Source organism: Heliangelus exortis, chromosome 9, assembly GCF_036169615.1.
Source record: "Heliangelus exortis chromosome 9, bHelExo1.hap1, whole genome shotgun sequence".
NCBI classification, from domain to species: domain Eukaryota; kingdom Metazoa; phylum Chordata; class Aves; order Apodiformes; family Trochilidae; genus Heliangelus; species Heliangelus exortis.
The window spans coordinates 14,248,080-14,255,211 of NC_092430.1; the positions used below are offsets into that span (position 1 = coordinate 14,248,080).

The 7,132-nt window shown below is 43.7% G+C and overlaps 1 long non-coding RNA gene across 1 annotated transcript; it reads left to right on the forward strand.

Annotated features, from left to right (window-relative positions):
* Positions 1-1,714: 1,714 nt before the first annotated feature.
* Positions 1,715-3,478, forward strand: LOC139799501 (uncharacterized). The gene is made up of 2 exons (XR_011727311.1): positions 1,715-2,197; positions 3,407-3,478. It is a non-coding gene; the product is annotated as an uncharacterized lncRNA (long non-coding RNA).
* Positions 3,479-7,132: the final 3,654 nt, after the last annotated feature.

Consider the following 7,132-nt stretch of genomic DNA (forward strand, 5'->3'; position numbering starts at 1 on the left):
ATAATCCTAAGACATGGTCCCATCTTGGTCTCTGTTTCTGCCCTGCCAGATTTACTGTTAACCTTTTCTGTAAAGTGATTTTCTGAGTCCCAATGGTAAGAAACTTTTAGAGGTGGATGCTGCTTGTGATAAACAGCACAACCCTAAGCAGCAGTATGCCAGACCCTTCCCCTCAGCTGTGACTACAGCTTCTCCATATTAAGCTCTTTATGTCATTAAGTGGCCCCACTGGGAACAGCAGAAAGCACAACTGGGAACATTAATGACGACCTACAGCATTACAAGAAAAAGCTCAATGAATCAATGTCTCGTGCCTGATTCCCATGGCTGTGACCTGTCCCCATTAGTAACAGGAGAGGGTTTGAAATGGAAGAGACTTCCCCTTCTCCTCTTTCTCCCTTGAGATGTCTTCCCTGCTCAGCACCAATAGCTGCCTGCAGGCAAAAAGGTGACTCTGGTTGACTGATTGCCCTCCCACATCCCTTGTGTGAGTCCTCACCCAAAATGGTGCAGACATCAGCAGCTGGGACCAACAACAGCTGTGTCACACCTCTCTTCTGTCAGCTGGAAGCAGGTATATTCCCTACAAAAGCAAACATCACCTTCTCTTAAGACAAAAATGAACCATCAATGGGCACCAGGGCTCAGGAGCACAAGCAGCAGAAAACATGGGGCAGAAAGGAAGGATTAGGAGATTTCGGCTGCATTAGGAAAACCCAAAAAGCATGCATAACACACAGGCTTGCAGAGATGAGAAGCAGCTCTTACCTCCCAAAATGAAGATCTGAGGCACATGTTCAAAGTCTACCATAAGAACCCAGGTGCACAGCCAAGGATTAGGAAAGGGCTTTCCACCTGCTCTGCTTCACTCATAGCTTGGTTCATACACTGATCAAATGGCTCAGAGCCATGTGAGGGACTGGGCAAAGGAAGGGGCCAGGGGGATGAAGCTTTGTGACTATTTCAAGGTGATTCAGACAGACTTACATCAGAGCCACCCATGAGTAGTTGTGCTCTGCAACTGCCACCAGCACCCCTCTCCCAGGTCCCCTGCCTGCTGCGTAGGCCTGAGGAATGAGGACTGCTTGAGAGGCTCCTACACCAAGGACTGTCTGCAAGAACAAACCTATGCTTTTCTGCACTGGGTCACACCACAGGGACACAGATTTATATCTGCAGAAATAAAGATTGGTGAAAAACTTGATCGCATTTTGCCCATATTTCACATACATGCTTGGAAAACAAACCAGCAATCCTCAGTAGCTTAAATTACTGTAAATGCTATACTTGGGGGCACTCAGCCACAGGCTGGGGACATATGTACCTATCCATGGCACAAAAGCAGCTCCAAGGCTGCTTGCAGAGAGTTATTCTGTTACACAGACCCTGTTTTCCCCTTTTTCTTTTTGGTACTAGTACAGTATTTCCCCCCTGAGAGTAGAGGCAAGGATTATATCAAATGAAATAATTCTGCATTCCTTTTCAAGGGAATTTTGTTTGTAGGGATAAAAGTCTCCTTTCCAGCATAGTAATGTGAGAGCTCAGAGTTAAGGTAGGAGAGCACTGATGGGACATAGCAGTAACAAGGCTTATGCAGAGGGTAGATCAAAGGGGCTGTGGACCTTCAGAGCTTTCTAGCAGGGCTGTCAGGGAGCTTTATGGCACAGGGAGCTTTATGGACTCAGGTCCCAGGACATTGATAATGATACTCATACTGGTACCAATCAGTACCATCCACCTTCCCTCAAGATTCTGCTTTCTTGGAAAAAGGCTTACCAATTACAATTGCCTGTAGCAAGGAAGGAAAAAAAATTATTTGTCTGAGCTTCCTGTGAGTCTGGCAGCTGCAGCCATCCCCTCCAAGGCCTGCTAGATTTTTGTTAGCAAAAGAACAAACAGGGCACTGGGCCATGCCATGTGGCTGCCTTGTGGGCCTGCTTACCCACTACAGCAATTTACCTGTGAAAACGTTTAACACTTCCCTACTTTGCCTTTCCTTAGCCACAAACCAAAGCTCTTGCTCTCTCCAAACCCTTCCCTTCCTCACCAGTTCATCAGTGCCTGTTACTCCTCCAAGCTTCTCCTCCTGCCCCTCATAGGTGACCAGTACTATGGAGTCAGCCTGGAGAAGGGCAAGGTGTGTCAGTGTTACGGACATGGTGGCTCTGTCTGCTCCTCACAAGAGAGCTTTCCCCAGGTAACCTCTCCACTGACTTCCCCAGCCCGTATCAGGGAGCTGCAGCTAGGGACTGTCCTGTACCACATTAACATTTATCCAAAATATCTGTGATAGGCTTGTCCAGGCCCTGTCACTATGCAATTTACCCCCAGGGATTAAGAACCTTAAGAGTGTCTCAGCCTGACAGTAACTTCCCCTCAGATGGAAAAACCCAAAACAAGTCAGTGCAAAGCAACTCCCTTCAAGCAGCTCCCTGTCCAGGATGGTCACAAATCACCCTAGAAGGAGAAGACATAACAAAGACTAATCTATATTTTGGCCTCACTGCTGGAAAGCACAATGAAGGAGTCCATTATCTATAGCATACACTAAAATCTGCCTTTCACACCACTCCAGTGACTGGTGCTGTTAGCAGTGGTCCCCCTGCCTCTTCATAAACACCTTGAGAACAAAGTGCAGTGCCAGGCCCAGGAGCCCAGCTCCAGCTCATGCTGCCTCATTATCTTCTCAGCCTTGTTTAGTCTTTGTCTCTTAACATAGATGGTAAACTCTCGGGGGCAGTGACCATGACTTAGTTCACTGAGTGCCAGACAACTGCTGGAGCTCAGTTAATGATGAGACAACTCCCAGAGGCCCACTGTCTTAAGTGGGAGTTTTGGCTTGAGGGATTTACCCAATAATAAGTCAGTAATTCAGGATGCACTTAAAGACACAGTCAATGCGCCTTTGCAGTAACATCCTTGGGAAGTGAGCATTTGTACTCCAGAGCACAACAGTGAGGAAGTCTAATATTAATTAGGAAGCAAACTCAAGGGCCCTGAATAAGCCCTTATAACAAAAGATCTTTTATTGAATAACTGTAGAGGAGTGCAATGCCAAAGTTTTCATGCCAAAATAACAATAAATGAACTGCAATTAATGCCTTTAAGACCAGTCTGTAAATTCAGTCTTATCTTAAACAAAAATCAAGGAGCTTCTAAAAACATCTTTTAAAAACCATAAGAGCAAAAAAGAATGAATACAAACTTAAACAAAATACACAGGTTGATTCAACCTGTTTCAACTGATAAATGGCATGGCACTTGTTCTGTGCCAAAATGACACTTGACCTCTATATATCTTCTTAATGAAGTCAGCAGAGAAAGACACCCAGTGAGCCTTTGTAACACTGCAAGTGGGTTGCAAGCTGGGCTTCACTAATGGGAGCTGTCACTTGGTTTTTTCCAGGTCACAAACTAAGAAGAGCAATTAAATCAAATTGGAGGCTGTACAGATTGGAGCAAGCCTCAATAGACCAGGTACCTAAATCATTAAAGACCTAGTTCTTTACCATGATAAATTGTTGAGGAGAGTGAAACATGCTGCTTGGTCATTAATCTAGGCTAATCAGCTTGAAAGCTGGGTTGTTTTATTTAGTAATTAACTGGTTATTTGAAAAAAATGATACATGACCTATAGAGCTGCCATCCAGCAGATAATAATGCAGATCAGTGGGGAATCTCTTGAGGGCAATTCACGCCCTTTCAATTATAGCCATTGGCAAACTCTGAAAAATGGCTCTAGGTTTGTATTGACACATAGTAAAGAAACACACTCCAATGAACATATCAGGCACCTTGCTGCATGCTGGTAATTGCTCTGGCCTGCCCCTTGCACAAACTCAAATAAAGCAAAGCAAACATTTTGGAGATGTCCTTCTTTATATCCCTTGGGTTTACAGTTAGTGTTTGTCAGACCCTTCTGCTGGAATTGCAGGAAAAGAGCTGCTGTGTGTTGATGGTCAGGGCTGCAATAAAGTGGCCCCCAGCATATTCTTGCACAGGTAGGGGCTGCATGTCCCCCCACCAATGCACAGTAACCAGTCTGGAGTTCTCCAGAAGTGCTCCATGGCTGGCTGAGGCTGAACACAGTCTAAGGAAAGAAGCTGAAGCCTATTTCCTGTGAATCTGCTGAGCAGGGACAGCAGTTGATCAGTCCCTGCTGTCCCATATGTTTATTGCTGGGCAAAATACACAAGAGTGTTTTGTGCTGCAGCAAAATCAGAGTGAAAGTCTCTTCACAAGAACCTACTGTTAGAAGACTGTGGTAATTCTTTAACTGAGAAGAACTACCCAGTCTCACATACCACATCAATGAAAAGGTCAGAGTCTCCCAGCCCCAGTCACAGCTATGACAATCAGCCCTTCAAGTCACCTTGTACAGAGGTATCCAACTTCTTTGCTCTAGACACGGATGTATAAATAAAGAGCTTCCCTTTGGTGACTGAGACAGGTCTTTTAGCCTCACCAACAATTGCTTCCTGGTGTCCACAAAAATCCACACAAATGCAGGGATCGTGTAAATGAGCCACATGTCCCCACAATGGATTTCTGTGTTAAAGAACAGGAGAGAGGTCAAAATTCTGCTGGAAGAAGTCCTTTGGACACAGAAGAAAACTTAAGTTATATTGAATATGAAGATAACAGCTCTGGCTAAAAAAGCTCACAAGCTATGAGTTGCTGGCAGATGCCATTGGAGTATCATGCACTTCTCCTGTTTTTCACTCTACCAGACGTGCTGCTGGCAAATGTTGGAGACAGGATACTGGGCTTTGCAGACCAGTGGTCTGATGCAGCATGACTGCTCTTTTGTTAGGTATAGTCTCTCTCAAGATTCAGAGGAAAAGAAATGTATGGCTGACAGGGCAGCAACAGGAAACCAAGCTGGAGGGACAGGCAGTACCATTACCAGGTGGGTAAGCACTGTGCAGATGGATGGGCTTGTTGCTCAGTCACTGTATCAAACCAACTGTACTTCAAAAAATATTTCCTCTTTTCAGAGCATTTGATGGAGATTTTGGAGGCAGAAGAAAAGAAAGAACCTGTTGAATGAGGCAGGAAGCAGCAACCACTATACAGAAACAGCATCCACCATGCATACAAAGATTGCAAATGCAGGCCATGCAGGGTTATTAAACTTGGTTGTGGGGGTCAGGAGAGCCCCAGAGCCAGCAGCATCCCACAGAGCAGCAGAGCAAGCTCCAGCCAGCTTAAAAAAGCATCCGTTAATGAAAAACTTTACCAAGAAAGCAGATCACATCAAGGCCACACAGAAGCCTCAGATCCTTTAAGCTGCACTTTGAAGACCAGTGGTGACAGACTGAGAGATAAAGGCAAGGTCACAGGCCATCAAGACCCCCTCCAACATACCGTGCAGCTGAGTGGGAAAAAAGAAGAAAAATCATTGTTGCTATTTGACTAAACATTATAAACTAAAAATAGCTGAATATCTCTGATTAGGAGAATTCCAGGGGCTTACAATCCATGCCACTTGGGGTCCAATTTTTCTCTCTTTTATTTTGGGCATTAGGTTTTGGACAATACCAGGGCTACAGAGGGCATATGTTAACTTAGCCTAAGCCTGTATCATGCAAACCTTTGCAACCCTGTAGGCTACTTTGTTGAGTATTTCTGTCTCCAAATAAAGCTGTAAAGGTTGAACTTTTTTCTGGCAGCAACCATCACAGCTCCCACTAACACATGCTTCATGAGTATAGTTTTCAACAGTATTAATAACTGTCCTTATGAAATTCCATGAGAGGAACTTAATGGACTAGACTGTTTTTATTTCCATGAAATTCCTGCTATTTAAAAGTCCTCCATGCCTAGATTTAATATTTTCTACTTTCAGACCTCAACCAACTGTTTCCAGGCAAAAACTTTCTTATTTCAAGTGTGCTAATGCCAAATGAAAAGCAAAGTGTTCTAAGTTCAGCCAGACCCTGCAAATTCAGTTTAAAAAGTCACAGATGAAAGGGGTACACCTGTCAGTCACCCTGAAATGACCAGGGTGAAACTCCGGGGAACAATTTGCTCTAACCAAGGTTTTTTTGACTGAACCAAAGACCCCATCAGCCACTGGAAATGCCCACTGCAAGTTCTGTTCCACAAATGATGGCAAGTGTTGTCTGGTACCATCTCTGCAGATACAGAATACCCTGATCATTCAAAAACAACAGCACAGAGTCTTCCAGCTGAAGCTAGGAGAGTCTGCTTAGAAACCCAGCTTCAGTGCCTTTGCTTAGGCAAGGAGGGAAGAGAATTACTAATCTCTAACATTCAGATAATTAACACTCTGAGGAATCATTCAATTGAAGACAGCTCCTACCTAGTTCAGCAGATAAAAGGCAGAATGAGATCTCAGTGCTGGAAGCTACAGCACAAACTCAGTCAAAAGTAGGGTGGTAACGTTTATCAGTTTCTGTAATAAACGTAGCAAACTTACGTAGTGACAAGATCTATCACAGAGGATTGTTAAATCAGTCCTTGATGTTTCTTTATTGCCCACAGAGAAGTTGGAATTTTGGTGCAGGTGATCACAGTGACCCATTCTGGTCTTATCACCTAGAAATAACAAGTAGTAGGAATTGAAACACTTTTAACAAACTGTTTCCAAGCAAGTAGTGGATTTTTATTTGTTCATGATGTTTCTAAATTGCCCAAGACAATCTGCTACAAGAAAATAAGAAAGAATGTAAAATGTAAGGAAGATGTAAAAAATACTTTTCTTTATGAAGTATTTACATTGTGCTAGAAAATAGCCTAGTAAAAAAAAAAGCACAAAAACTAGGACTGGCTCAAAAACTTCGAGCTAAGGATCACTGAACTCCTTTGATTTCCAGTGTCAGTGGAAACAAACAGCAGGAAAAGCTTTACTTAAGTCAGAGGACCCCTGCACCCAAGCCATATCAAGCAACCTTCAAAATGCAGGATTAATGTTGACAGAAAAAAACAAGATCATCAGTGTGTATTGTACCTCAGAATCTCTCTCCTGCTGATCAAGAAAACACCTCACCCCTCAGGTGTATCTTAGGCCTAGCAGATCTATTTTCATCTTCTTATAAATGAAACCAATGTGTGCTATCTCGCAAATGTTTGCTTGAAAAATAATACAGCTAGCTGGCCAGCCCATTTC